The 27,338-nt window shown below is 37.8% G+C and overlaps 1 long non-coding RNA gene across 1 annotated transcript; it reads right to left on the bottom strand.

Annotated features, from left to right (window-relative positions):
* Positions 1–18,743: 18,743 nt before the first annotated feature.
* On the bottom strand, positions 18,744–27,072 carry LOC118696143 (uncharacterized). Its single transcript, XR_004981623.2, has 4 exons — positions 27,024–27,072; positions 26,314–26,376; positions 20,389–20,453; positions 18,744–18,783 (listed from the first exon to the last, which is right to left on the bottom strand). It is a non-coding gene; the product is annotated as an uncharacterized LOC118696143 (long non-coding RNA).
* Between the last annotated feature and the right edge of the window lie 266 nt (positions 27,073–27,338).

Raw genomic sequence — 27,338 nt, 5'->3', positions numbered from 1 at the left:
CAGGTTACAGAAGCTGCTACCTGTATCTTTTTATACCTGTGTCTTTTTCCTATTGTTTTTACTTTGTGATCTGGTGTCTAAGTGGGTTTTTTTTCAATAAGCTTCTGCCTGTTTCTTCTGTGGATTGGTTATGAGGTTTTTGCTGGTGAGATGTATTACTGCATTAGCTGCATTACTGCAGGCTTTTCTTTATTTTGAGAAATACAGCCTCCTGAGGGCAAGCAGAAAAACAGTGTCTAAACATGCAGGAAGATCATAACATTGCAGTAAGCAGAACAGCCACTTCACATCATAAAATATATGCCAGCTTCTACTGGTCTGTGACAGGAAAGCTAGGAAACTGTCTTAAATGCTGTAATTAAAACTATATAATGCAAGAACCTTTCATGATAGAGGTAAAGTTCTGCAAGGACAGCTGTGACTGTGTTGCTGTGTAAGGTTCCATTTTACCTTTCTGTACTCTAAGCACATGGCTATGTGGAGAACAAAATCTGTACATGAAAATCAACAACCCATTCACTAATCTGAAATTAGGAAGAAAGTAGGATATGAAACAGACATAATATTGGACTAAAAAAGCCTGAAAACTCACAGTCCAAAATTAATTGATTTATCAGACTGCATTATTTTCTCCATGCTATGAGGGAAAATCTCCAAGAAGTATACCTTGTGTAAGATCTTCCCTGTCTGTGTCAGAAAAACCACAGAAATAACCTTTCTGGTGTCTTCATCACAGTCTCAAACTGTGCAATGAATGATGGCTACACTCACTGTCCACTTTGTTGCTGGAGAAATTCTACTGATGTTTTTTCACTTTTTGAACTTTGCAAGGAGTGCAGTGTCTAGAACCATTTATTGCAGATGAAGATGTACACTTTTTTTTTTTAAGCTAATCCATTTCCCATATTTCTGAACATATAATGAACTTTTTATACCTTTTTGGGGGGAGCCAAATATATTGCAGAAACCTTTGATCCTTGATATTGCATCCTGTCTTCATCCAAAGTAAACACAAATGATAGGACTCCATGAAAGATCATATTAATGAATTTTGCTTTGTGAAGCCCAATTAATAAGTATGTAACAGCGGTGATGTTATTGATATTATTTTAGACATCCTACTGTCCCATTAAAAATTTCTCTTTACAATTGGTTTCAGTACATTTATTTCAAGGTGCTGCTAATGATATTGATCAGACCAGAATGGAGTGGGAGAATAGCTGGTCCTGTTTCAAATGGTTACAAGCAAGAATACAGATTCTGTCTGCTGAGATCAGTCCCATTTCCAGGGCAAAGGCAGCTTTGTCAAAGGCACCTTCTATTCCACACTCTTGAGCTGAATGTAATTACAGGGAACATTTCCATAGCTCCCAGAACTTGGAAAAGGCAATTACAAATAACTAAAGTTTGGTCTCAATGAGGTTTGAATAACTAAGATTCATAAAGTAAACTGACAAAAATCTCAAAGGATTCAGGCCTCCCTTTGAGTGTTTCCAAATTTAAATATATTAATTAAAGTAATTAAACTTGAATTAGTAAGCTGTGCTGCAGCCATGCAATTTCCAAAATAAACACAATTTAGTTGTATTACTTGGTTAAATTAGATGCCACTCTATTGCATTGTATTTATAGTAATGATGTTGGATGTTTTGATTCAAATAATAGCTTGTTTATATTAAGGATAATACTTTTATTCCTTTCAGAATGATCTTCTACCAGAAAAGATGCTAAAAGAAATTGCACTTGCCACTTCTATTGCACAAAATGACATGGCCCCACTAGACCTCCCTCTCCTTCAGTTTACGTCCTCTGATGCATCAAAAAAAGTTGCAATAACCTTTTACTGCCTCTTATTTATTAACATTTAATTTTTAAAATGGTAATTAAAGAGGAATGAAAATCACGAACAATTTTAACTGATGATTAGAAGCATTTATATACCAGTGGGAAAAAACCACAACATGCCAAAGGAAGTTAAGTTTATCTGGCCTTTCCACTTGTCTTACAAATCATTTACAAGTTAATAACCACTGACAGTTACTTGAAACAGTGTCAATCTTCATGATGACTGGCTGCTGTTCAAAGAAAAATGAGTGTATAAAAAGGTTGCATAGGCATTTTCTATTCAAAAGCAAGCGCAGAAGGAGGGGAAGGTAAGACAAAACAATGGAAAACACTTACACCAGATTTTAGCTTGTCAACAGAATTATTATTTACCTTATACTAGTGGAGTAATTTGGCTACATAAAAATGAAAATCGGGATAATAAGTAACAGTTTACCAGACAAATTGAGAAATTATTAATATAAAATATGGTGGGCCTCCTTAACAGGACCACTGAATCCCAGTCATTAAAAACTACTGTGGTAAATCCAGGTGATGTCGAGATTTTTTGGCTAGAGTAAACATTAGGAAGGCCATGCACTTTCTGCCAATGCATCAAAAGCTCACCAATTACAACAGGAAGGTAACTATTTGCATTTGATAAATATTTTAGGAAAGGGCTTCTTGTAAGAGCAATGCAGTAATTACCTGAGTGCAGAAATATTGTTCTTTCCACTATGTTGGATTCTATACCTAAACCTTTCTATTTCCAGCTTATCCCTTTCATTCAATTTCATTCTAACAGGTAATTAACATGTTTAACCAAATGTCTGAAATTATTTGTGAACCATTCCCAGTATAGTGACTATTATCTTAATGAAGACCTGGAAAAGAGAATTCCCTGTTGAAAAAGGAATGCTTGAAAATAAATGGACCTTTCATGTACAATGATTTATTATGCTAAGCTTAATCACTACCTCAGGGCATTACTATTTCAAATAGTCCTGTGACTGAAGTGTAGCAAGTGTTAAAATTTTGAAGCTGCACTATAGTTATATATTGCATATAATCGCAATAAAGCCTCCCATTTCCTAACAATTCTGCCCATACATGCACGGTATGTATGAAAGCATCAGTTTAGCTATTGCCTCCCAAAATAATGCAGTGGCTGTAATAATGTATTTATAGCAATGTAAGTTTATATGTAGGAACCATATTTAATTATTCTAAATAATTTTTAAAATGTCTCCATTTATGACTAGGTATTTTACTGGTTGAACTTGAAAATTCCAGTTGAGTTCTGATTCTTTCACAGATAACCCAGGTCTGCCTGGGTAGGATTAATCTCTGCCCAGCTTTGACTACCTGTGTTTGAACTAGCCATCTTGGAATCCCTTTAAATCAGCACAGACCAAACTGGTCCTGTCAGAGTAAAGTGTGCAGTTCTTTTCACCCTAGAGTGCATATCCAAATTAGGTCAGATAAGCCAAATTCTCTTTTTTTTTTTCTAGTTCAGCCAGAAGTACCCACATTGTGATCCCCAGAAGGTGAAGTCAATGCAGGCTCTGACACCTTAAATTCTACTTGCACATAGCTGAGATTGTGTAATCCTAGTACTCCCAATAGATGCTGTGCCTGTGGAAATGTTGGTCACTTGGGCAATACTTCTGTTGTTATGTAAGAAGTATCAAGTCTGGCACACTAACCACTGCAAGAAATAACTGAGAAAGTTAAGAAGCTAAGAACTTATTTAATGATCAAATCTGTTGAGTAACGAACTTTTGCATTTACATAATCACTTTCCATGAGACCTGGACATTAAAAAACAGCAATAGAAAAAAAAATTAACAGGAAAGAAGACTGTGAATAACTAAAATTTTTGAAAATTGTTTTTCCTCCTTTCTATGTTCTTTGCAGCAATTATCACTGTGATAAAGAGAATAAGAATTGCCTGTGGATGTAATCTACCTGTAATTTAGTAAAGTTTTCTGTGCAGTCTCACACAGCATTCTCCTGGAGAAGCTGGCAGCCCATGGCTTTTATAGGGGCCCTCTGGGTTAAAAACTGTCTGGATGTGCAGACCCAGAGGACGGTGGTGAATGGAGTTACATCCATTTGGTGGTGGATAACTAGTGGGGTTCCCCATGGCTCCCTGGGGCCAGTCCTATTGAATATCTTAATTGATGATCTGGACAAAGGTATTGAGAGCACCCTCAGTCAGTTTGCAGACAGCACCAAGCTGGGTGGGAGTGTTGATCTGCAGGAGGGTAGGAAGGATCTACAGAAGGATCTGGATCAATGGGCTGAGGTTCAGCTAGGAAAAGTTCTTGGGCCACAACTACCCCATGGAGCACTGCGGGCTGGGGGCAGAGCATCTGGAAAATGGCCCAGCAGAAAAGGAGCTGGGGGTGCTGGCTGAAAGTGGCTGAACACAAGTCAGCAGTGTGCCCAGGTGGCCAAAAAGGCATCAAAAATAGCATGGCCAGCAGGACTAGGGAACTGATCATCCTCTGCAGTAGACTATGGTGATGCTGCACCTTGAGTCCTGTGTCCAGTTTGGGACCTCACTTCAAGAAGGACATTGAGGTGCTGGAGCATGTCCAGAGAATGGCAATAAAGCTGGTGAAGGATCTAGAGAATGAATCAAATAGGAGCATCAAGGGAGCTGGAGTTTGGTCTGGAGGCTCAGGGAAGACCTTATCACTCTTCACATCTACCTGAAAGGAGGCTGTAGCAGGACAGGGGTCAGTCTCTTTTCTCCGGCAACTCTTGATAGGACAAGAGGATATGGCCTGAAGGGAAAGGTTCAGATTGGACATCAGGAAGAATTTCTTAATGGAAAGGCTTGTCAAGCATTGAAATGGGCTCTCCAGGGAAATGGTGAGGTCACCATCCCTGGAAGCGTTTAAGAGATTGCTTTGTGCTATGGTTTAGTTGGCATGGTAGTATTTGATCAAAGGTTGAACTCAAAGGTCTTGGAGATCTTTCCCAACCTTAATTATTTTATTCTATTCTGATTAGAGAAAAAAATCACCAAATGAGATGGTTGGCTTGTGTGATTCTCACACAGATTCTGTCAAAACTGAACTAACAAAATTATGAATAGGTTGAACTGTTCAAAAAACACTGGCTATGGCCTCATTCTTCATGGAGAATGAGAATTTTATTGTTGTTTCCTTCTAGAGGAAAAAAAAAATAGTATACATGTGTGTACAATAATTAAAGCATCAACCTATTTCAACATGGCTAGCACATTGTCAACCTGTATTCTTGTATTGCTACTTGGGCAAAATTTTTCTGACTTCAGAGGACCAGTATAGATCCATGGAACTGGTTCTAACAGTTGCTGATTTTCATTAGTGTTATTTTTCTCAGCACAGGACTTCATATATATCCTCACTGAATTTCACTTAACTGCTTTTGAGCCATGTCATGTGAATTTTGAGCCTGTTCTCCAAACCCTCCTAAGAACTTAGTGCCAGATGAAATCTTTATAAACCATTCATTTCATTCCACTATCCAAGCTGTGATGAAAATATCCATCAATTGTGACTCCAGTTGGGACCTTTGTGGAGCCTCACTTCAGGCATTCTTCCAGTTCAACATCAAACTCTGCTACAAACTGCTCTCTGTGCATCTGTTTTTATGATTGTTCAAGTCAGATCCCTTTGCTTCATTGCCAGCAGCTCCTTTGAGGTCCAAATGCATAAAAGTCTGCTACTGACACCTTTCCAACTGAGTTATATTGCCTGTAAAGAAAGACATTGTTTTGACTGTGTTTGTTTCTGACAAACATCTTTAACCTCTTGATTTACCACCCTATTGACCTCTAAGTACTTGTAACTTTACAGTTCAACAGTTCCATTTAATCAGATGACTAGCTGGCAGACAGTATTTTGCTCTCAGAGGTTTTCAAGATGGTATCTACAACAAACTGCTAACAGGCTATCACCGTCTGCATGGATTTAAACACACGGGCCCCCAGGTCATGCTGGAACCAGACCAACACTGCTGAGTAAGCTGCTCTGGAAGTGGCCCCAGTGCAAAGATGAACAATAACAGAGCAATTCTGACCCCAGAGCAGCTGCTGCTGAGGGTGCTGCTGCTGTGTCATGCAGATGCACCTGGTTTTTGGAAACCAGTTCAGGGGTCCCCAACATAGTATCTGCCTCCCTGAGACCAACAAGAGCATCAGTGCACAACCCTGGTCATGCAAGGAGTCCATATCAAGAAGCACACATGAATCAGAAAATGAAAAATACAAAAGAACAGTGTAGTAGACAGAAGCCAGCCAATGCAAGAGCAGTCACAGTAGCTTCTCCTTAGACATGGTCTAAGTGAGAAGAAACAGGCTTGAGCAACTGAACACTGCAAAAACTTTGAAACCACTCCCAGACATTTTTCTAAAGAATGCATTCGCAGTTCAGCAGGGATTTCAGTACAGCAGACACCTTGGAGGAAGACCAATTTGGAGATAAAAGTATTCTCTTGTGGTCAACAAAATTATAGAACCCAGAAGAAACAAGGTAAGGAACTAAATTATCCCCAAAAAGTTTTCAGGTCAATCAGTTTCCTTAGGTGATGGTAGTACTGATAACTGATGATGTGCTACACCAAATGAAAGTATCTGAAAAATATCCTTGTTGTCTGCTGTGGCCTGGAGGTAGTGTCTTAGACGCTGTGACACATTTCCCAGCAAAGTTAATAAGGGAATTCCACAGGGCTGACACATTTTTAATGGGGAGCATCTGTCTCTGAATAGAGCTAAGTTCAGTATCCCAGAGAAATGTTACAAAACCTCTGCCTTTTTTCCCCTGCAGACACGGTATCCTTGATAATATTCTATTCTAAGCCTTTTTTTCCTTAAGCTAGAACATGCTCTGTGTCTTAAAGAGGATTTTCTGTTTTCCTTGCTGCCAAAGATCTTATATAGCTTTGCAAGTAGGCAACAGGTCAGTAAAACACTGATTTTTTTTAGTTTAGGGTGCACTTAGTAGACACCTAAACTTTCCTTTTGCACTTTTTTTTAAATTTCTGAATGTATTTGAGTAAAATACCCATGTTTTTAGACATTTTAGTAGACATACACATTTTAAGGATATCTGTAGAATCCATAAAGTATTGATTGTGGTGTCTTGCAGACCTTCCCACTGCAAGGACAGCCTCAATAATGGATCGCATGAGAACTGCTCTGTGTCATTAGGTGGCACTGTACAGCAATGCTGGCAGTTTTAAGACTTCCTCAGCTCAAAATGGACTTTTCAATTATCTAAACTGATTTCCTACATGCTGTAGGCTATAGAAATCCAAGGAGTTCATGCCTCACTCCAAAACTATGCTTCAATGAATATATATTTTTAGATATAGGTTTTAACCTCAAGAAAAATTAAAACAAACAATACTGCAAGTCCCTAATTTCTATTTCTGATAACAGAAAACAGTTTGTTTCAGATGTTAATCTCTCTGTTAAATAATTTGGACCTCTCAAACATTACTGAGACAAAATATCTGTTTTAATGCAGAGTAAGCAAAAGGATGTGTGTTCTTAGTACTACAGTAAAGCAGATCAGCATTAAATTCAACATGACATTATAATAAAGTGTCTCCCTATGGAAGCACCTATCTCAGAAAGGAGTATATGCTTTTTATGAATGCTGATACTCTGATGCCCCTACAATTTCAGCTCCATTTAAACCACTTTTACTTCTGATTGACTTTATAATCCCCAGCTTGTCCTTTCTGCTAACAGCCTATTTTCTACTAGCTGTGCAGAAGGTTGGGGCATGTCAATTTTTAAATTTAATTCCCCCAAGTGTGACTGCACACAATTTTCACTAGTCAGAATGGCATCAGGCAGTGACTTTGTGCTTTCCACCAAGAACTCTGAAGCTTCATACAGAAGGGCAGATTAAGTTATGCTTTTATATATTGCTGTTTTATATCCACAGTTCAGGCAGGCCCTGTTTTTACATAACTGCATTAAAAGAGCAAGTGTGTGCTAAAATGTCCTCAGTTTTGTCATAAATTCAGATCTTTTTTTCCTTACTGCCAGTCTCCAATAACTACTTGTGGAAGCAGGTTAGGAGTGCTAATGGATACTGTTACAGCAGCAGGTTGGAAGAGCTGGTTCCTTTGCTGGCAGATGAAAAGCCAGTGGGACACCACAGGCTCCAAAGCTCAGTAGCTCAGGCTCAGCCTCATACAGCTGCCTAAGGCAGCCTTGATGTCCAGACCTCAGAAGTGCTTCAGAAAATGACTTTTGGGTGAAATGATGACCAAAAGCCATCTGATGGTATGAGATACAAAAATACTCTGTGAGTTCCTCCCACACACAAGAGAGATTCAGTATGTATTTATAGATAAACAAGACCTATCAGTGACACTGGAAATTGGACTTGGTTGTAAACCAGTTTTTCCTAAATTGAGATAAACTGTAAAAGCTGTCAAAATAAATAGTCAGTATTTTACAATAGACATGTTTTTAAAAATAATTTTAAAAGCAGTTTTCAAATAGAAAGATCAAGGTATACCATTCTGGAATGTCAAAAGTGGCATGTATGAAAATATAATTATATTTTCCATTTTTAAGTGCTTTGTGAAGTCTACTACCCAGTCTTAAATTTTTTTCCTGAATATTTTAGAGCCTTCTGGCTGGGTTAATCAGCTTTTATGACCTTCTCACATACAAAGTGAAGAACTGTCTTTGATTTTCTGTCCAGAAGATATGAGAGGGATTCCTACCCCTGGTGATTAGCAAGGGAAATCAAAACACTTTGAGTTACACTTTTCATTTCTTCCTGTGTAATTTCCAGAGCCACAGTCTATTTTTGTATGAAGTCCCTGTGGATATCTGTGAGCTAAACAAATACACATTCAGAGCTTGCTTATTGTCAGTAATGAATTAAAGGTCAATCTTTATATGAAGCCAGTGCTTGTGACTGTCAGAAAGAAAAAAACGCTTTTATCATATAATATCAAAAGTAAGAGATGGCAAATAAAAAGGTGCACTAGGAACAAACACTCTTTCTCTCACTTGAACTAAAAGTGTGAAATATGTGGGAGCCAAATCAGAGTCTCTGTGCTGTCTCTGTGGTACCTGATTCTGGAGGAGCAACCTAGACAAGACTGATATTTTCTGGCCAGTTCCATTCACAAAAAGCAAGTGGAACTGGCAGGCTGGAAGAAGCAGCTGTTGGCATTCCTCAAGAATTAAGGCTGAAAGCACAGCAGGAGAAAAATCAGGTCTGGTAAAAAAAAGAGCTTGCCCAGAGCATCCTTGGGAGACAGAATCCCATACTGACCCTGCACATTTATTGTTTTCATCAATGACCCTGGCTCCATTAGAAATAAGGGAACAAAACTGGCTGATGACAGAAAATTCAAGATACTGTGAATACAGATGAACATCAGAGTATCTTTCTGCAAGAACTAGATGACTCAGAGTGCAAAAATAATAGAAATTATAAATGTAGCATTGCTGCCTGCAATGGCATGAATTTAAGAGTAAAAATTTTTTGTTCTAAGTGGGAGGACCTTATTAGCTGAAAACTGCACACACAAAAAGATCAAATTACATGAGTTTATCAAAAGATAGTCAACATTTTAAAATATGATGTCATATGAAAAAAGCAAACGTGATAATAGGTTGTGTCAAGAGAGTGGTTTCTAGCAGAGCCAGGGAAGTGATGGCACATACAATTTAAAAAACAGAAGGTGGAATGGAAAAAGAAGTGTAGAAAATATAAATATTGAAGAAATATAAGCTCACAATAATGAAACGAGGTCTGCAAGAAATAGAGACAAAATCCATTGATATAGATGGGGATAGTTATTCTATTGAATTCAGTCGACGATGAGGAGGTCTCAAGACTCATGGATGAGGCTTCCATATGCCAAATATATCATATGGAGAAAAATCTCATGTAATGTGTTTTAATCGAAACTACCTCTTTGTTATTTTAATCCAAAATCTGCTTAAGTCACAATATTCCAATAGGGAATATAGGCTGTTTTTTTTCAGTCTTTCTAATAATCTGACTCAAAAAGTTTATGAAAATGATGTTCTGGAATGCACTGTGGTATTTATAATGCCTCTTGTTCTTTCTTTCAGCATTTGCAATTTGTCAAGCAATAGCAAACTGTAGAAGGAAAGATTACTGATGCTCTCCCAGCATATTGACTGACCTTTATGTCTACTTTTGCTATTTATATTGGAAGGGAACTATGCAGGACAAAAGTAGGCAAGAAAATTCCCAAGTTTTAGGAAAATCCTTTAAAACCCTGTGATTATATTGATGTCACTTCTTACTTTATCTCTTCAATTTAAAATTTACTTGGTAATTTTCTGATTGTAAATATAGAAGTTGTTTGATTGTTGTGTAGGTTTTATTTTGCTACATATTGCTGTACTGGTAGAGTAAATAGTTTCTAGGATGAAATAAATAATAATTGCCAGTTTTATTTTCTTGGGCCAGAACAGAGCACAGTACCTTCTTTTCAAGTAAAGAGCAATGGAGCAAGCTATGAAAGTGTAAAGAATTTCATAATCATTATTGCACATTGTTATGTTCTATTTGCCCTGTACAAAGATATAAAGCAGAAAGAAAAAAAACCCAGAAAAACAGAAAGTCACAAAGTTCATTTTCCATTTATGTGAATTATTACTTATTACAGCTTTTAATTAATTTCTAGGTAACTGAAACTATAATAAATTTTATCTAAATAATAAACTTAAATAAATTGAGTTTCATTGTAAGGTTTGGTGAGTGTAACTAAGCAGCAATTGTGGCTTCATTAAAGAGAAATGTCAGAGTGAATATCACCATCCCTTTCTCTTTTTGTTATTTCAGTTTTTGTTTTCACTTTTGAGCTGACAATATTTGCTTTGAAAAATGAGTGAGATGGTACACATTTTTGCTTACTTTCCACTTCTTCCACTGCAGATCAGACTCTTCATTTCCCTCTGCAATCTGAGCACAGCAGTTGTGAAACTGAGCCCTCCTTGCTCTGCACTGCACTTTATGGCTTTGGATAAACAGAGTCTAAGGGAGAAGAGGAGCTTCACACTGTGAGGAGTGAGTGCCAAAGGCAGACTGGAAAGCAAAACAAAGGCTGACTGAAATACTTTGACAAACATCTGGGGCAGTACGGAGTAATCGGATAGGCTATAAGGAGGGAGGAGGAAAGGAAAAACAAAAGGAAATTATACCTCTTTATATCTAGCTTTAAGAAATGTCGTAGTCTTCTCTTACTATTATTTAGCCTTATGTAGAACTACTGTAGATTTAACAGGGATGGACAAAGAAAAGGCCTCTAACTAGTCACATGGAAGAGGATGTTATAGAGAGTCAGCTTTAGGCTGTAGCCTATGTGACAAAAAACTGAGAAACTGTGAAGTAAAATTTTTTGCACTCTCAGCAAGCCAGTTTGTTTTTATGCCTACAAGGTATAAACTTTTATCTTTGAGATGTGTCTGGGTGGCTGTCACGAGCAGAAATAGGAGCTTCAGACAATGTTTATGAGAAGCCCTCCAAGATGCATTCTAAACTCCTTCTCTGACAGGAGGCTAAGTGTGGCTGAATTCAGTATTAGACTCAAACTTTTTCAATGTTTTATGTTTAAAGGAGTATATAGGATTATATAGGTGTAATTTGTCCTTTAAACAACTTCATCCTTCAGGATTAAGGATGACAAACCAGATATATTTATATAAAAATAAATTATTTATTATGGTAATGACTAGACTAAAAGATCATGACCAGAATTATTTGCTACACAGCATAAGTTGCTATAACCAGTAGCATAAGTGCACTCTTTTTGAAGTTATCTTGCTGGAATTAAAAACCCAATTATTAAGTAGAGATTGATGCCCACTACCATAGGAAAATCTCTTTCTCTCAGCCTTGAGGAGTAACCTTGAGGAGCATCCCCACTCAAAAAAGGGAAGAATCTCCACACACACTCCCAGAAGGGGTATATGAGGAGACCCCACCATTAAAGAGTTGGATGAGACTTTTGTAGTATAAAGTGATTGACTGTCACTCATGTCCCTCTGGGCCAGCTGTGTGAGCTCAGCATTTATAGATGAGCTATCAACAGCATCAGTTGTGGATTCAGGTACTTCACCACTTCTGTCACATCTTCCTCTCACTGTCAGGGTGCCTAACTTTGGAATTGAACCAGTCTGGTTTTAGCAGTATTCAGCACCAGAAGCAGCAAGACAACCCTTTCTCCATTCACCACTGACAGCTTTGCAAATAGAGTGTTGTTTGAGTCGTTCTACCCCAATTCCTAGCAGAGAATACTGCTACAATGGCTTATAGTTTAATTGCTTTAGTTTGCACATTTAATTCTGAAAGAGTTATTCATTGCAAATTTATATCTCTCTAGGGCTGTCAACTTTGTTCTTCCACTTAATGAATACACAATATTAATATAGCTACAATTTTCAGTGTTCTTAGGAGATTTCAGTAGATTATGTAGGTTTTTTTGTGTATGTTTGTTTTTATAAGAAGTTCTGAATCACTGTTTAGATCTAGATGAATAATACACACTTATTATGATATTTATTATGGTATTTAAACTTCCATTAAACACATGGATACTGGGCTGCAATTTTCTCAAGCATTAACTGTCAAAACCAGTCATGCAGTAGCTGAAATGGGTGTATATATTTTGTGCTTGTATCAGATAGCCAAAATGCTAGTTTGTATATATGCTACAAGCCATTTAACTTCTATTTTTTTTTTTGATGTATGTTTCCAGTATGAATGTTTATAGGTTTGGAGGCTTTGGTTTTTGCATGTGTCCAGCCAGACCTCATCAGCTGAATCCCTAATATTCAGTCTAGCAGGTTATATTGGTGGTGCTGTTCAGAGAGATAGCATAAAGTAGCCAGAGCACAACAAAAGTTCAGTCCTTAACACACACCAGTGTTCTTGCAGCTCCTCCTTTTACCTCTGCTGCTTTTATCAATGGCCAAACCATATACTGTGCAAATGCTTAGAGGCTTAAGGCTTTCATTTTTTTTTCTTTCCTGAATTGTCTAATTTACAGCACTAGAAATCCAAGAAAATGTCATTTTCAGCCCAGCTTTTCATACTCACATCTGTGTAATACACAGAAACCTGAGAATCTTGTCTCTACGTGTAAAAGTTATGAGCTTGCATATAATAAAGGTAACCCCAAAAGCTATTGTCACCATTAGTAAGTATGATCTTGATTAAAAAACTTACTCTTCTAAGTGTCAATGCACATTTTCACTGAAGCTGAATAATTAGAAAGGATTATTTTTAAAATTTAAATTCAAGTTCTTACTACCCAGTGATTTGGCTGTGCTAATAGGACAGTTTAATTAGGATTCATGTGCTAAGACTACAGTCTCATAAATTTACAGTATAGTGATTTTGTATGAGACAGGCTATGAAAGAGCTGAAGAGCCTCATTCAGATGCCAAATATATGATTCCAGGACTCAATCCTGCATTTTTCAGCAGTCTTTTGAACAGTGTTTGCCACTTTGAAACAGGCTCTTTCCATTTTGTATCTATAGATCTAGGCAGCTAGTGAAAATCTCCAAGTGTGTGAAAAACAAGCACTTAGAATAAGCCTGATTTCAAAGTATACACATTGTATTTTTATGATGTTCACCATGTCCCCAGCTTCTCTGTTATCAGAAATATTTTCTAATAACTAGATTAATATGTACAGCCTGGAAATTTTGTTACTTTAATTTAAAAAATCAAAGCAAAGTCTGTTTTCTGTTGTTTTTGAGATGAAACAGTTAGACTTTACCCAGAATTGTTGCCATTCTGCTTAAGGTTTCCATTCTCGCTCCAAGATCCCAGGTGAAAATGCAGAAAACTCAGCCCGGCTGTCTTGTATCTGTTTAATTCCCTGTATCTTGTCATGTTGTTATTTAAGGGCCAGGACATTTCCTGGATCACTTAGCATGAGGTTTACAAGGCAGCTACATATCACAGCAGCCCTCTCTTAGGGCTGCAGCTAAGCTGCTGAGAGATTTCTTTTCATTAGACTCCTAAAATAGTATAGCACTGTGCTGGCAAGAAATTTCTCAAGCTACCTCCTTTGCAAAGTACTTTTTCAAATTTTTGTGCTGCTGTTCTGAAACTTAATGTCATTCATATGAGGCATCTTGGAGAATTTATATTATTATTTTCCTTTGCTAAAATGATTTTTTTCTCTGTGACTGGTGTCAAAACATACCAGTATAAATAAAAATAGGTATTTTTAATATAGAGGGAAGGCAGAGATATTTTTCAGGTTAAGTAACTATTGTGCTTTTCTGGACTGAGTCCTCATTCACCTTGTATCAACACAGATATACCACAGAAATGCTTTATCATTTGAGTCTTCTGTATTCTTCCAAAAATATTATTTGCTACAGCAAACCCAGAGGATATGACACAATTCTTGTTGGCTGAACTGAATGCTGAGGAGGTGGGCATTCGGTGATAAAGGAGAATGAAATAAAGGCAGCATGTAAATATATTTGCAGGTGATATTGTAAGAACTGAGTGAATGAGGGATTGGATTAGCAGAGAGAGTAAAGGACAGCAACCTTCTCAAAATGTGAAAAGATTAATAAATTACTGTTCTTTAACAAAGCTGTTTTACAGCCTCCAACTACACTACCAGAGAAATGAACCCACAGGTGTTCTGTGGGTGACCAGGGGTGACCTGGTCATGACAAGGAGATGTGGAATGGGAAGTTATTTCTTTTCTTCATGGAAACTATAATATGCTGTGGCTCCATGAGGGAATCTGAGAAAAGGCAAAATTCAAGGTGAAACTAATGTTTAGTGTTTCATTCACTTTAGCTTTAAACATAGAAGCTAGAGATACTAGAAAAAATAGGAGAAATGGAATAGCAGGAAGCTATGGAATCCAAAGGAATTGTCATTCCACAAATGAAAAACTAAATTAAAAGTCTTCATTTTTATTCCAAGCTCATATAGTGTGACATATAGGGAAGGATCTGGCCACCCCTGGGACTGTAGTTCCCTGTGAGTTGAGTGTGGCCTATTGCAGCCATCCTATGTCCTTGAACCCAGGTTCACATTTGGCAAAGTCTGTATCAGGCAGAGATAATTTGCCAGATTTATGCTACAGATGTGACATCTGCCATCTTGGGCACTTTTTAATTGTTGGACATCATATTGGAGTTATTTAAGCAGTTTCCCTAAGGAGTTTTTCAGTTTATACAGTATCTGCTAAAAAGACCTGTTGTTATATCTTTCGTATGTGGCTGATTCTTGTTGAATATTCATTTTCTGTCTGCAGTAAAAGTTTGCCTGCCTGTTGCACTGAACTGCATGGTATCCCCTAAATAAGCTGTCAGCTTGACTACTACAAGCACTAAAGTCAACTTAGCTATGTATGTCGCTCAAATATGACACCATTCCTTGCAGTTTTTAAGATGTCTCATTTAGAAGCAGATTAGGTACCTCTACACTCTTATGCCACACAGACAATTTGTCAGTACTAATGAAGCTATGGGAAGTATCAATATTGTCTTTTAAACACAGGTACATCTAATGTTTGTCTTTTTAGGGGTGACAAGAGACCACAGTTATGTCATTAAATGCAGAGATAGGAAGGTAATTATTTTGTCATTCAGGATAATTATTGTGTTACTCTCTGCTGCTCCATAGGAACAGGTTGGCTGCACAATCACTGCACCATGGTGATAGCTGGTTGCATGTGGTAGGCTGGAATCATGAAAGCAGTAAGGCTTTGATAATGCAAATGGGAACTGCACTCAGCTCCTTTGAAAGTGAAATGAATTACAGCTATGAGAATTTTTGCAGAAGATGGCAAATCTGTAGTCAAATTTTTGTTGCAGAAATAGATATGATCCACTGACATTTCATAAAACCATAAAAAAGTTTAGGTTGAAAGGTACCTTTAAATATAATCTAGTCCAACACCCTTGCAATGTGCTGGTTCACCTTCAACTAAATCTGTTTGATCAGAGCCTCATCCAATAAGACTTTGAATGTTTTCAAGGATGAGACATCCCCCCCCTCTCTGGGAAACCCATTCCAATGTTTTACTACCCCCATTGTAAAAAAATATTTCTTTATATCTAGTCTAACTCTACTCCTTTTTAGCTTAAAATCATTACTCCTTGTCTTCTTGCTACAGGCTTTGCTAAAATGTTTGTCCCTACTTACCTATAAGCCCCCTTTAAGGTCACCCTGCAGCTTTCCCTTCTCCAGACTGAACAACTCCAACCTTATCAGCTTTTCCTCATAGAAGAGGTGATTCATCCTTCTTTTCATCTTTGTGACCCTTCTTTGGACTTGTTTCAAGAGGTCCCATGTCCTTCCTGTGCTGGGACTGCAGAGCTGGGTGCAGCCCTGCAGGCGGGCAGTGCAGAGTGGAGGAGCAGAATCCCCTCCCTCGACCTGCTGGCCATGAATCTTTTGATTCTGACCAGGATGTGGCTGGCTTTCTGGGCTGTGAGCACATCTATATGTCCAGCTATAATTTGGCTTTTAATATAGGTTTTCATAATAGCTCTTAATAATAGCTGTTAATTTACCTTAAGGTTTTTCAGTTCTATAGTAGGTTTTGTGGTATAAGACAGATACATACACAAAAAAACAGGCAGGACACTGTGACTCCTCTGCCTGTGACACACACTCTGGTCCAAAAAAGTACTTTGAAATGGAGCCTCTTCCAAAGGAACAGAAAATCACAGAATCACAGAATTTCTAGATTGGAAGAGACCTTTAAGATCATCGAGTCCAACCCATGTTCTAACACCTCAACTAGATCATGGCACCAAGTGCCACATCCAGTCTTTTTTTAAACACATCGAGGGATGGTGACTCCACCACCTCCCTGGGTAGATGATTCCAGTATTTGACCACTCTTTCTGTGAAAAACTTCCTCCTTAATTCTAGCCTGTATCTCCCTTGGTGCAGTTTGAGACTGTGTCCTCTTGTTCTGTCGGTTGTTGCCCGGAGAAAGAGACCGACCCCCAGCTCACCACAGTCACCCTTCAGGAAGCTGAAGAGAGTGATAAGGTCACCTCTGAGTCTCCTTTTCTCCAGGCTGAACAACCCCAGCTCCCTCAGTCGTTCTTCATACGGTTTGTGTTCCAAGCCCCTCAGCAGCCTCGTTGCTGTCCTCTGGACATGCTCAAGCACCTCAACGTCCCTCCTAAACTGAGGGGCCAGAACTGGACGCAATACTCAAGGTGTGGCCTCACCAGTGCCGAGTACAGGGAAGAATGACCTCCCTGCTCCTGCTGGCCACACTATTCCTGATACTAGCCAGGATGCCATTGGCCTTCTCTGCCACCTGGGCACACTGCTGGCTCATGTTCAGCCGACTGTCAACCAGCACGCCCAGGTCCCTTTCCTCCTGAACACTGTCCAGCCACACCATCCCCAGCCTATAATGTTGCAGGGGGTTATTGTGGCCGAAGTGCAGGACTCGGCACTTGGACTTATTGAACTTCATCCCATTGGATTCTGCCCATCCATCCAACCGTTCCAAGTCCCTCTGCAAAGCCCTCCGTCCCTCTAACAGATCGACACCAGGCAGTGCTGACTTGGATAAACATGCTCCAATTCTTGTAGTTTCTGAAAGAATTGACTTGAAACCTGATGTGAAGAGGGTTTGAGTTTGTGTCATTTAGAAGTCAATTCTTTTCATTAAAAAGAATTTCTTATTCAGACAATTCATAAAAATTTATATTAAATAATTTTAAAGGTTTTCAGAGGTTTTCCTGCCATCAAATGTTCAGAAATGTGCATAATTATAACTGTGTATAATATCATCAGAAAGTCCTTTCAGGATCTTGGGTTCATTTCAGGCTAGACAAGGTCCCTAGGTCTTAACTTTTATATGAGACTATTTTCAACAAAAACATTTCCAGGAATGATTTCTTCTTTTTAACCTGCAGTTTCATTCCTTTTGGTATCTGACCTTGTGTTGTCTATCTCCCAAAAATCCTCAAACTAAACCCTTCAGACTGATTGCTAAGCTCTGCTAATCAGAGATGGCATATGACAAATTTAATTGTGTTGCAGTATTACTAGCACGATTTTCTGTAAGAGGGATTGTACATGGTGGAACACACAAAAGAAGAAGAATGCTAAGGAAAATGAGATAAGTATTTGATTATTCAGCACAGCTAAGAATTAATCTACCCTCGTTGAAATTAATAGAATTCCTGCTACAGACTAACAGATGTGAAGAGTCTCTCCTGATCTAAATAAAAGGGAGTAACACCATACTGCCTGAGAGGGTCTGAGACTCTCACAGATGCTTTTCTGTCTATGCTGCTGATAACACAGACCCTCTCTTATTACACTGACATGCTCTGATTGTTTTTCTTTTCAGAATAAAGGAGATTAGGAAATGTATAAACGAATGCATTAAGGAGAAAAAAGCAAAAACAGGTGGTAGAAGAACAATAGTTATCAGTGACTGACTTATAAAGCTGACTTTACAAAGCTGACTTTACAGGCATACAAGTGTGTTGACAGAGCCTGATCTTCATAATGGCAATGACAGTTTTTAGCAAAAGCTTTACTTCTACCTTCCACTGCATTGTCTCTTGTCCTTCTTCTGCAATTATACATCAAAGAAAACCCAGCAGTTTTAGTACTTTATTTTGACTGTTACTTATACCTGAAGTCTTTGCTGTTCCCAGTCCCTTTAAAAAAAGATGGGTGCTCCCTTTCTGTCCTTGCACTACAGCCACAGGTTTAATCAACAGCAGAGCTCCCAACCCAAATTCATCTGCCCCTGCTGGAGAGGCAGCGGGTCCCACTGCTCTCTGCAAGACTGGCCACATCACTGTGCTGACAAAAGGCCTGGAGCTGCAAGCCTGCTGTCCCCAGCAGCCAGGACAAGGTACATATGCAAATGGATTTATTTTACCTCATATCTGAACATCATAGATGCCATCTCCAAGAGCAACCTGTGATGCAGAAAGAAAGAGAAGTGAGGCTCTTAATTCAAGGGGTCTTGCAAAATGAATTTTAAGGGAGCACTAAATCCAAGCTCATGGTGAGGTACGTACCTGTATTGATTACTGTGCAGCTACTGATCTTTCCAAAACCTGGAATTTATCTAGGCATTCAGCAAAGAACTCCTCCTGGCAGAGGAGGCTTTTACTCTTTGTATCTCTCAGGACAGTATCAGCACTTCTATAATCATATTTGCACTCATTGTTTTGGAAGAAATTAACTATTTATTCTTGAAAAGGAGAAATATGTTTGGGCACGTCCAGTGAAAATTGAAGTTTTATCATCTGTTACAGTGAAGTGAGACTGCCTTCAGGCACCAGTGACACATGACCAGTAAATACACAGTGAACATTCTGATAAGACTATCTGCCATGGTCAGGTATGCAGAAGCTGAAGAGAGACTACAGACCATATTTACTTCTGTTTTATTTTACTGTAGAGGGTTAAAAGCCAGAATCTTAATATTCTGTATCTAGTATCTTTTTAAAAATTAGATAAATATTTTGTTGAGCTTGCTGCCCAATTTTGATCAGAAGAGGTAGAGAACTCAATGATAATTAAGTGCCTACAAAATTTATAAAAGGGAGCAGACAAAAGGACATTGTGTGAATATTTGGAAATTCACTCCACCATCTTTTAGGTGTTATTTTGCTGGCCACTCTCCTGTGACTACAGCAGCCTGTGCTCTACAGAAGGATGCCACAAGAGCATGGGGCATAGCCAAGGGCTTCTGACCAATGCTCCCATCAGATCTTTCATCAAGGAACAAGCCACAGCCAGGTTTCATTAGGCTTATTGTACTCAGGAAGCCAATTTTTTCCAGACACAATTCTTCTAAATTCAGAGCTCTGGGAGCAAGAAAGAGCTCTGGCTGAAGTTTGACCTAAGGGTGCCATGATGGGATAAAGGGTTCCCATAGCAGCTGGATATTGCTTTGCCTTCACTACCCCTTGGAGATCCTTAGGACAACCTCAAAATGTATGTTATCTGGCATAGCTATGCTATTTATCACAGAAGTTCCCTTTCCTAATGGCTGCTTTCATAGCCCTATAGATAACTTCTTACTTTGGTAGTATGGTTTCCTTACTAACCAGGTTCTACTACTTTCCATAGTCTTAGAACCTCTGGTAAACCAATCTTGCAAATAATGGTCCACTGTACAGTTTATAAAAGCCTTCTATTAAAATGTATTTAAATATGAAGAGCAAGAAAGATATTTGTAAATATTTTTCCTCTTTGAGTGAAAATAAAATTTATTTTTTATTATTGCATCTGTGAAAAGACGGCCCTTCCTAAAAGCAGGAAAATCTCCTTGGTTATGTTGTAGTGAGAGAGCACTGTGTAATTTTTTAACATAGATACATATTTTGAGTTATTATCCTCTATTCTGTTCTTATTTCCCCCATCCTCCCACCACTCCCACGTAATTTTAATATCTTAATTGCTTGGATATTTCTGTCATTGAGTGAATAAGGAAGCATAGCTTGCCAAGAATCACAGATAGAAAACTAATGACATTCTTTGTAGTTAATAGAATTTCAGTATTTCATGAATACCTGATGTTTTAATGTCCTCAAAATTTACTGCATTCATGGAAATAGGTGTGATCTCTTCAGAATACCTGCAATGGATATAAAAGCTTAATGATGTTCATAAATCTGCATAAAAACAAGGAGGAGAAGTTTGATTACTATATTCCTTTTATTTTTAAAGGGTTTCAAGTGGTCCTAGAATTATCCTGTCATACTTTTTCTTTTTGGTTGTTTCAAAGTAAAAAAAGTTTATTTATTAAGGAATAAAGTCTTTACATGGATAGACAGATACCAGTTGCTACTATTTGAATATTCAGAGTACTCATCTTTGCATAACTAACTGAGGAGATTATAAGAAACTGGCTGGGGAGATAATATATCTCTCCTTCACACCCTGGTTTTGAGAGGAGGAAGCTTTTCTAGAGACACTGATTTAGCTCAGTGGTACATGAAAAAATGAAATGAAAACAACATAATAACAAGATCAAGAAATTCTATAAGGTATGGTTATCAATTGTAACCTCTAAACAACATAAAAACTACAGAAAGTACGAGCTCATTTGAAGTTTGGCTGTAGTCAGCCACCCACAGATAACATGGAGTACAAAAGCCAGCTGAAAACAAGCCCAAAATTGTGGATGTAGGTACATTTTTTGCATGACATTTTAATACATTATGCGTCTTTTTATGAAAAATAGCCTCTCTTCTTTAATTTTAACTAATAGCCAAGAAAAGCATATTTATTAACAGTGGGGTATAAATTATTACTAGCTATGGATATTTTACACAATAATTTTAGTCCTTTTTCCATTGATAGATAAATCTGGATTTTTCTCAATGTGTAACAAATCTCTGAATGGTATACTCAGGTGATTTAATCATTTGGGAGCTGTTGAACCTCACCCATCTCCTATATCTATGTGCATGGCACAGTTTTTCCTCTGACACAACTATTAACTCTAATAAGCTGTAGTATAGCTATTGCCTAAATGGAATATGGAAGATTTTCTACTGTCTGGTTATGACTTATCAAATGAAAATCTGAAGTTCATCAGGTTTCTGAGATAGGTTTTCTTTTAAAAATCTGAATGTTCATGCACAGTTATGCTTACATCATGTTGTTCCTATGAATACTTCAGAAGCAGACTGATCTTAGAGCATGACTATCACATCATCAAATATTTTTCTGTTCTGTCTAATCTGTTCTAGACCAGAACAAGAAAAAAATCAAGATCTCCTGATATTAACATCAAGCCATGTTAATATCAGGAGATGTTAACATGGCTTCGCGCCAAGGAATCAGAATGCTCTATATATGTGATGTAAAGAGCTTTCCTAAGGATGAGGGAAGTTTTCAGAAGGTAATCAGAGAATTCTATGAGACAATTTATGTCTGCTTTTCACCAGGTTATTGGGAACTGTTGTACAATTAGCCTTTTTTTTAATCACATAATTTTTCACCCATTCCTAGAATTTGTGCGCTGACAAAAGACAAAAAAAGATGGTAGACAATGATTCATCACACAGAGGTAAAGATTAGTGATGACAACCTACACAAATGGCACTATAAACCTTCTGTAATGAGAGGCTGATGAATGATAACATAATAGGAAAAATAAACTTGTTGGTTGATTTATTCCTTACAGTAAGGTAACACCTATGAGCTATAAAACCATGACCCCACTGTGTTCAGCACATAGTAAAGACTATCATCTCTGGTCCAGAATACCTTGAATCAGTGATATCTCATAAGATCTTTCATCTTTTTCTTCAGCAGTCATGCTGAAACTGTTCAGCAGCAGGTATCAGGCACCAAAAATGCTCTAGGTATTGCCTATTGTATTACCTGTAATCTATGTAAATTACTTATAATAGGTATTATAGGTATGAGTAACACCTGACATCCTCACTATATCAGCAATTTGCTGTTGAAAGGCAAAATAATGGATGTGCAAAATACATTTACATCCTTATGTATGTATCCTCATGTAACATCCCTTCTGAAAGCTGTCATGCAGGGAACTGCAGAATTGTGGACTAAGATGGATATTTGAAATTGAGCTCTGAAGAGACAGTAAAAATACATAAGCTCTGATTCCATTACACTTATTAGGGAGAAAAAAACCCAAAAACCCAAACACCAAAAATCAAGCAGAGGACTGTGTTAATGAGGAACACTTTTCAAATTAAAAGGTAAACACTGATCCTCAAAGTCTCACCCAAGTGACTGGCTCAGCTTTTTCTGAGCAGAGGCCTCTCAGCCCCAAAGGAGACAAACAGGAAAGGGACTGGAAACCATAAAATTAACTCTTCTGAAGCACTAAGGACCAGCTTCTATTTCTTTGAGGAACAATCTGACATTCAGTATTCTTGTAGTAAGAAGTTACTGACCTGCAACACTTAACTACTGTGCCTGAAGCTCTCCATGGGACCCTGAGGAAACAAGAAGCAGACAGCTGGAGAGCTGCAGCCACTGCCAGAGCACAAAGGGGAACTAAGCTTAAAATGAGATGACAGAAAAAATAAAGCCAGGAGTACATGTCTTCAAAATGGAAAGACTTCCCGGCAAAGCTGAAATAGAAAATCCACTTGGGCATTAACAGTGCTGCTTCAAAATTGTGAAAGTTGAGCTTTTTACAAGAGACTTCACTCGTTTGAATAATGCGGTGTGAAATGTAACATCACTGATTCTCATCACATGGGCTCCAGCATGAAGAAAACTGCCTGATGGAGAAATTGCATAGTTTTCAATATAAGGTTTAATAATTCAAGTGAAAGGAATTACCTAGAAGGACACTATTTTATTTATTTTCTCACAATTAAAAAAGAACAGGTGTAGGAAGAGTCAGGAAAACACTCATCTGCAACAATTGGAAAAATCCCTATCTAGAGTTATGTACTATCAGTTCTAGAAGGTGAGGCTGTTTTCAAGCCACTCAAGACATAAGGCATATCTCAGGCAACCAAGAGAATACTAGGTGATAAGGTATTAAAAAATTTCCAGTAGAAGATGAAAGCAACAAGAAGGAAAACACAAGGGGAAAATACTCAATGTGTTGGCAAGTGGAAAATTGCAAATACTAGAAATGAGCGTGTGTTTATTTGAGAAAAGTGTACTATTCAAGGTAGGATACATAAGACTTTTTCTCAAGGGAAACAGAGGTATAAGAAGCAGACCAATATCAGGGATAACAGAGATGGAAGTAAGTGCAAGAGAAAAACCATTGGTTCTTCCCAAGGCTACCTCAGTTACCAGAAGTGTCCATGATGGGAAGAATTAGACCTCCAAGATAGAGGATGTACTTGTCTTGGAATACAATATAATAAGCCCAATCTGTGACAGTGACAAATACATACACAAATTGTGCTCTGGGAATTTGCAAAAATAAATCAAACTACATTCAATTGTGAATATAACACATTAGGAACCAAAGCCATTTATCACTGTAATCAAAAAACCTGCTTCCAGACTTCCCAGGCCCTTCATGACTTCCTACTCTTTGATTAAACTGAAAAGTTTTCATCTGTAACTTCTGCCTTCAAAGCAGAGTTTACAGAACTCAGTGTGTGGTTCTCTCCAGGAGTCATAGAGTGAAGGGCTGGTAATCTGAGGACACAGAGTACTTGCTTCCCTATTTACTTTGGTTTTTAATTCAAGACTTTGTAATAAGTCTGCCAACATTTTTTCCTGAACAGATTTTTTTTCTTCACAGCAAGTACTGGACCTTAAAACAGAAATTCTGAAAATATGTCCTGCTTTTGACTGAGGAATACCTTAAATGTACTGTTAATAATAACCCATAATACGTACTCTCTAAATAGAAGAATATACTAATGTGATAAAGTATGGCATATACTTCTCACAACTTATTCCAAAATGGAATAGTGTCTTTTTGGTGTCCTGAAGCCTTTTTTTTAAAGACCTGTCATCTACATATCCTTTAAGTCCCTTGTTGTAAGGTAACAACGGTGGCATTGTCTTCCCATTCTTCCTTACAGGGTTTTTCACTTTTGTAACAAAATTTAGCTTCTAATAAACTAAAATATTACTACTTCTACCTTCCCTATATATTTTTATGCATTCATACCAGTATGTATGCAGTACCTAAATTAACCTACATAAGGTGTTTGCCTTTTCAGTCTATTCTCAGAGGTGCAAATTTTTCCTTCTCAACTAATTATTCATCTATTTATTTTGATGGAGAAGGGAATAAAAACTCTGTAATTGTGCCCTGGTTTAAGCTAGGGTAAAGTTACTTTCTTCTCAGTAGCTGTTACAGTGCTGTGTTTTGGATTTAGAATGAGAATGGTGTTGAAAGCACACTGATGTTTTGGTTTTTTGCTGTCGTGTTTATGATAACTCAAGGACTTTTTTTTTTTTGTGTGTCTCATGCTCTGCCAGTGAGGAGGTGTGCAAAAGAAACCGTGAGGGAGCATAGCTGGGACAGGTGACCCAAGCTGACCAAAGGGATATTCCACAGTATAGAAAGTCATACCCAGTATATAAACTGGGGGGAGTTGCCTGGAAGGGCAGCTGATCTGGATTTGAGAAGTGGTGTCTGTCAGTGGGTGGTGAATAAATTCATTGTGCATCACTTGTTTTTTCCTTTTTCATTCTCATTATTATAAAAAATTACTATTGTTACCATATTTTAATTATTGAACTGTATATGGTGCTTAATTTCCATCTGGGCTGAAATCCCAACAAATGGCCATAAGTTGCCTGGGAACACCATTCAATCTTAAACAAGAACAAATCTGTCAGACATTTTTCCATGTGTCATAGAGGTGGTATTATTGCAAGGAGTTAATGTTGATTAGTCCTATGGCTGATGTTACACACAAAGTTAGTGTTCTGCTGTGACCTTATATATAACAAAGCTTTAAATTGACACACCAAGAGTGGCAGACAACTTAAAGACCATCATGCCTCTCATTATGTTCTGTTCCAAGTTTTCTTAATTGTCTGATCAAATGCCCAACACTTGTATAACAAGAAAAAAATGTCCTCCCAATGAAAAGTAAATGGAATAGTAGTTCTTATCAGATACAGGTGGAGTAAAAGTACTCATAATAATACATCAAGGACATTACACAAGTCTGTGTAATAAACTAAGGCATCCATAGGCTGCAAAGTAGAATAAAACTGAATTAAATAGTAATTGACACATGACAAAGCTGCCCAAGATGTCTTAGGGAAAGTGGAAGAGAGTATTTCAGAGCTTAAATAGTTCAGTCAAGAGTACAGAAATACACTTGTAGTATACATTTGACAGTTGTCAGAGCCTTCATTCTTGGTCCAATGAATCTCCTGACATCCTGTTGATGTGCTCAGGCCATGATCTGTTGGTATGCTCAGAAAGCTGGCAGAGTGCTATTTGTGTGCAGCTCACTGGTCCCACAGCACACACCAGGGAGATCTCCCTCCTCACACCTCCCACAGCAGGGTGGGCTATTTTGCTAATATCCTGTCCTTTAGACATCAGGCTTTTCAGGCATAATCTTACAGAATGACAGAGGACACCAGCCTGAGGCAGGACAGTTGGCTATTTCAATGTCTCATTATTTAGAGCTTTAACTTGGTAATGAGGGTGGCCCTAGTTGTACTTGGTGGCAAAAATGAGGCAGTAATTCATTGGGCTACATTTACCTGAGCCCAAAAGACATCAGGAAGGGAGTAGAGAGTCCAGTCTCCCCACTAGAGTGTCAGGCTCAACTTTTCTCATCTCATAGTAAGTGCTGAAAGAGTTTACCTAATTGTCTTTCTTGACTATAAACTGAGATTAGCATGATTGGCTTAGATGGAAAGTGTTATATCTGAATTAAGCAAGATGAAAGCCACTCCTAGTTTCAGAGCTCAAGAAATTTGGTGGCTGATCTGTGCTTAACACAATAGTGTTTGCTTTAAACCCATGTGCCTTCCCCTTCTCTACAGCCATGCACACTCACATTATTTGTTGAGTAGACATCCTCAGCTCCATCTGAGTTCTCATAAACATCCAAATTTTGTCCCTGGGAGGTATTCAAAATACTTTGATTAATAATAATAATAATAAAAAAATTCATAATAAAAAGAACCCCAAAGACAGGGTGGAAATTCTGATCTCAGTGTCTCATGAAGCAGAGAAAACCCTTAAATGGTTCTAAGAGCTGTTAAAAATGTTAAAATCAAAATAGACAAGGAGGTTCTTTCAGCTGTAAGAACAAACCCATGACTACTATGCAGTTCTGCACATTGAAAATATCAAAGACTCTACAGCCTGAAAAAGGGATATCTTCCAAACATCTGAGCTGAATAAACTTTTATTCAAAGAATTCCTGCTGAAGAATGTCAGTGAATAATATGCAATTTACCTTGTTATATTGTATGGGTTTTTCTTTGCAAAAACTGCCATTTAAGATGACTGTGAATGTCCTTCTGGCAATTTCCTGTTCTGTCCTCTAATGTATCTTGCTCTTTAATAGCCCAATTTTTTTAAAGTTAATTTTACATTTAATCATCAGTCTAATGTTAATATATTCCCGTAGCAATGCTGCAGCCATTATTGCAAAGTATATTTTAAAAAGAAAACCTATTTCCTAAATACATAATGATCTACCACCTTTTAAATTATTTATATTATTAGGCAGGCTTTGCCCTTATGATTTGTTTTACTCACCATGCTTTGCTTCCACTGCAACTTCTCAAGCAGTTGCCAGAGTTTTGTGAAAAGGTAAAACAAAAGTTTTTATTCCAAATCCCTACTGGTGAGGGATTTCTAACATTTTGTGCCTTGTAACTCTCAAAGCGGAAAGTTCTGGCAGTGTTTCTTTTTCCATGTCTCTTTTTTGGAGAATTGTACTGTGACTTTGTCTTACAGTACAAAGAGTATGAGGAAGTTAGGAATTCCAAACTCACTCCACACACCAGTTTTCATCCTGATCCAATTAAGTTACTGCTTAAAATTCAGCATATTTTTAAGCATTACTGCTGT

The sequence above is a fragment of the Molothrus ater genome, chromosome 1, assembly GCF_012460135.2.
Source record: "Molothrus ater isolate BHLD 08-10-18 breed brown headed cowbird chromosome 1, BPBGC_Mater_1.1, whole genome shotgun sequence".
Lineage (NCBI taxonomy): Eukaryota > Metazoa > Chordata > Aves > Passeriformes > Icteridae > Molothrus > Molothrus ater.
Note: the sequence above shows the minus strand (reverse complement) of the source record. Positions and strands in the feature narration are given on the sequence as shown.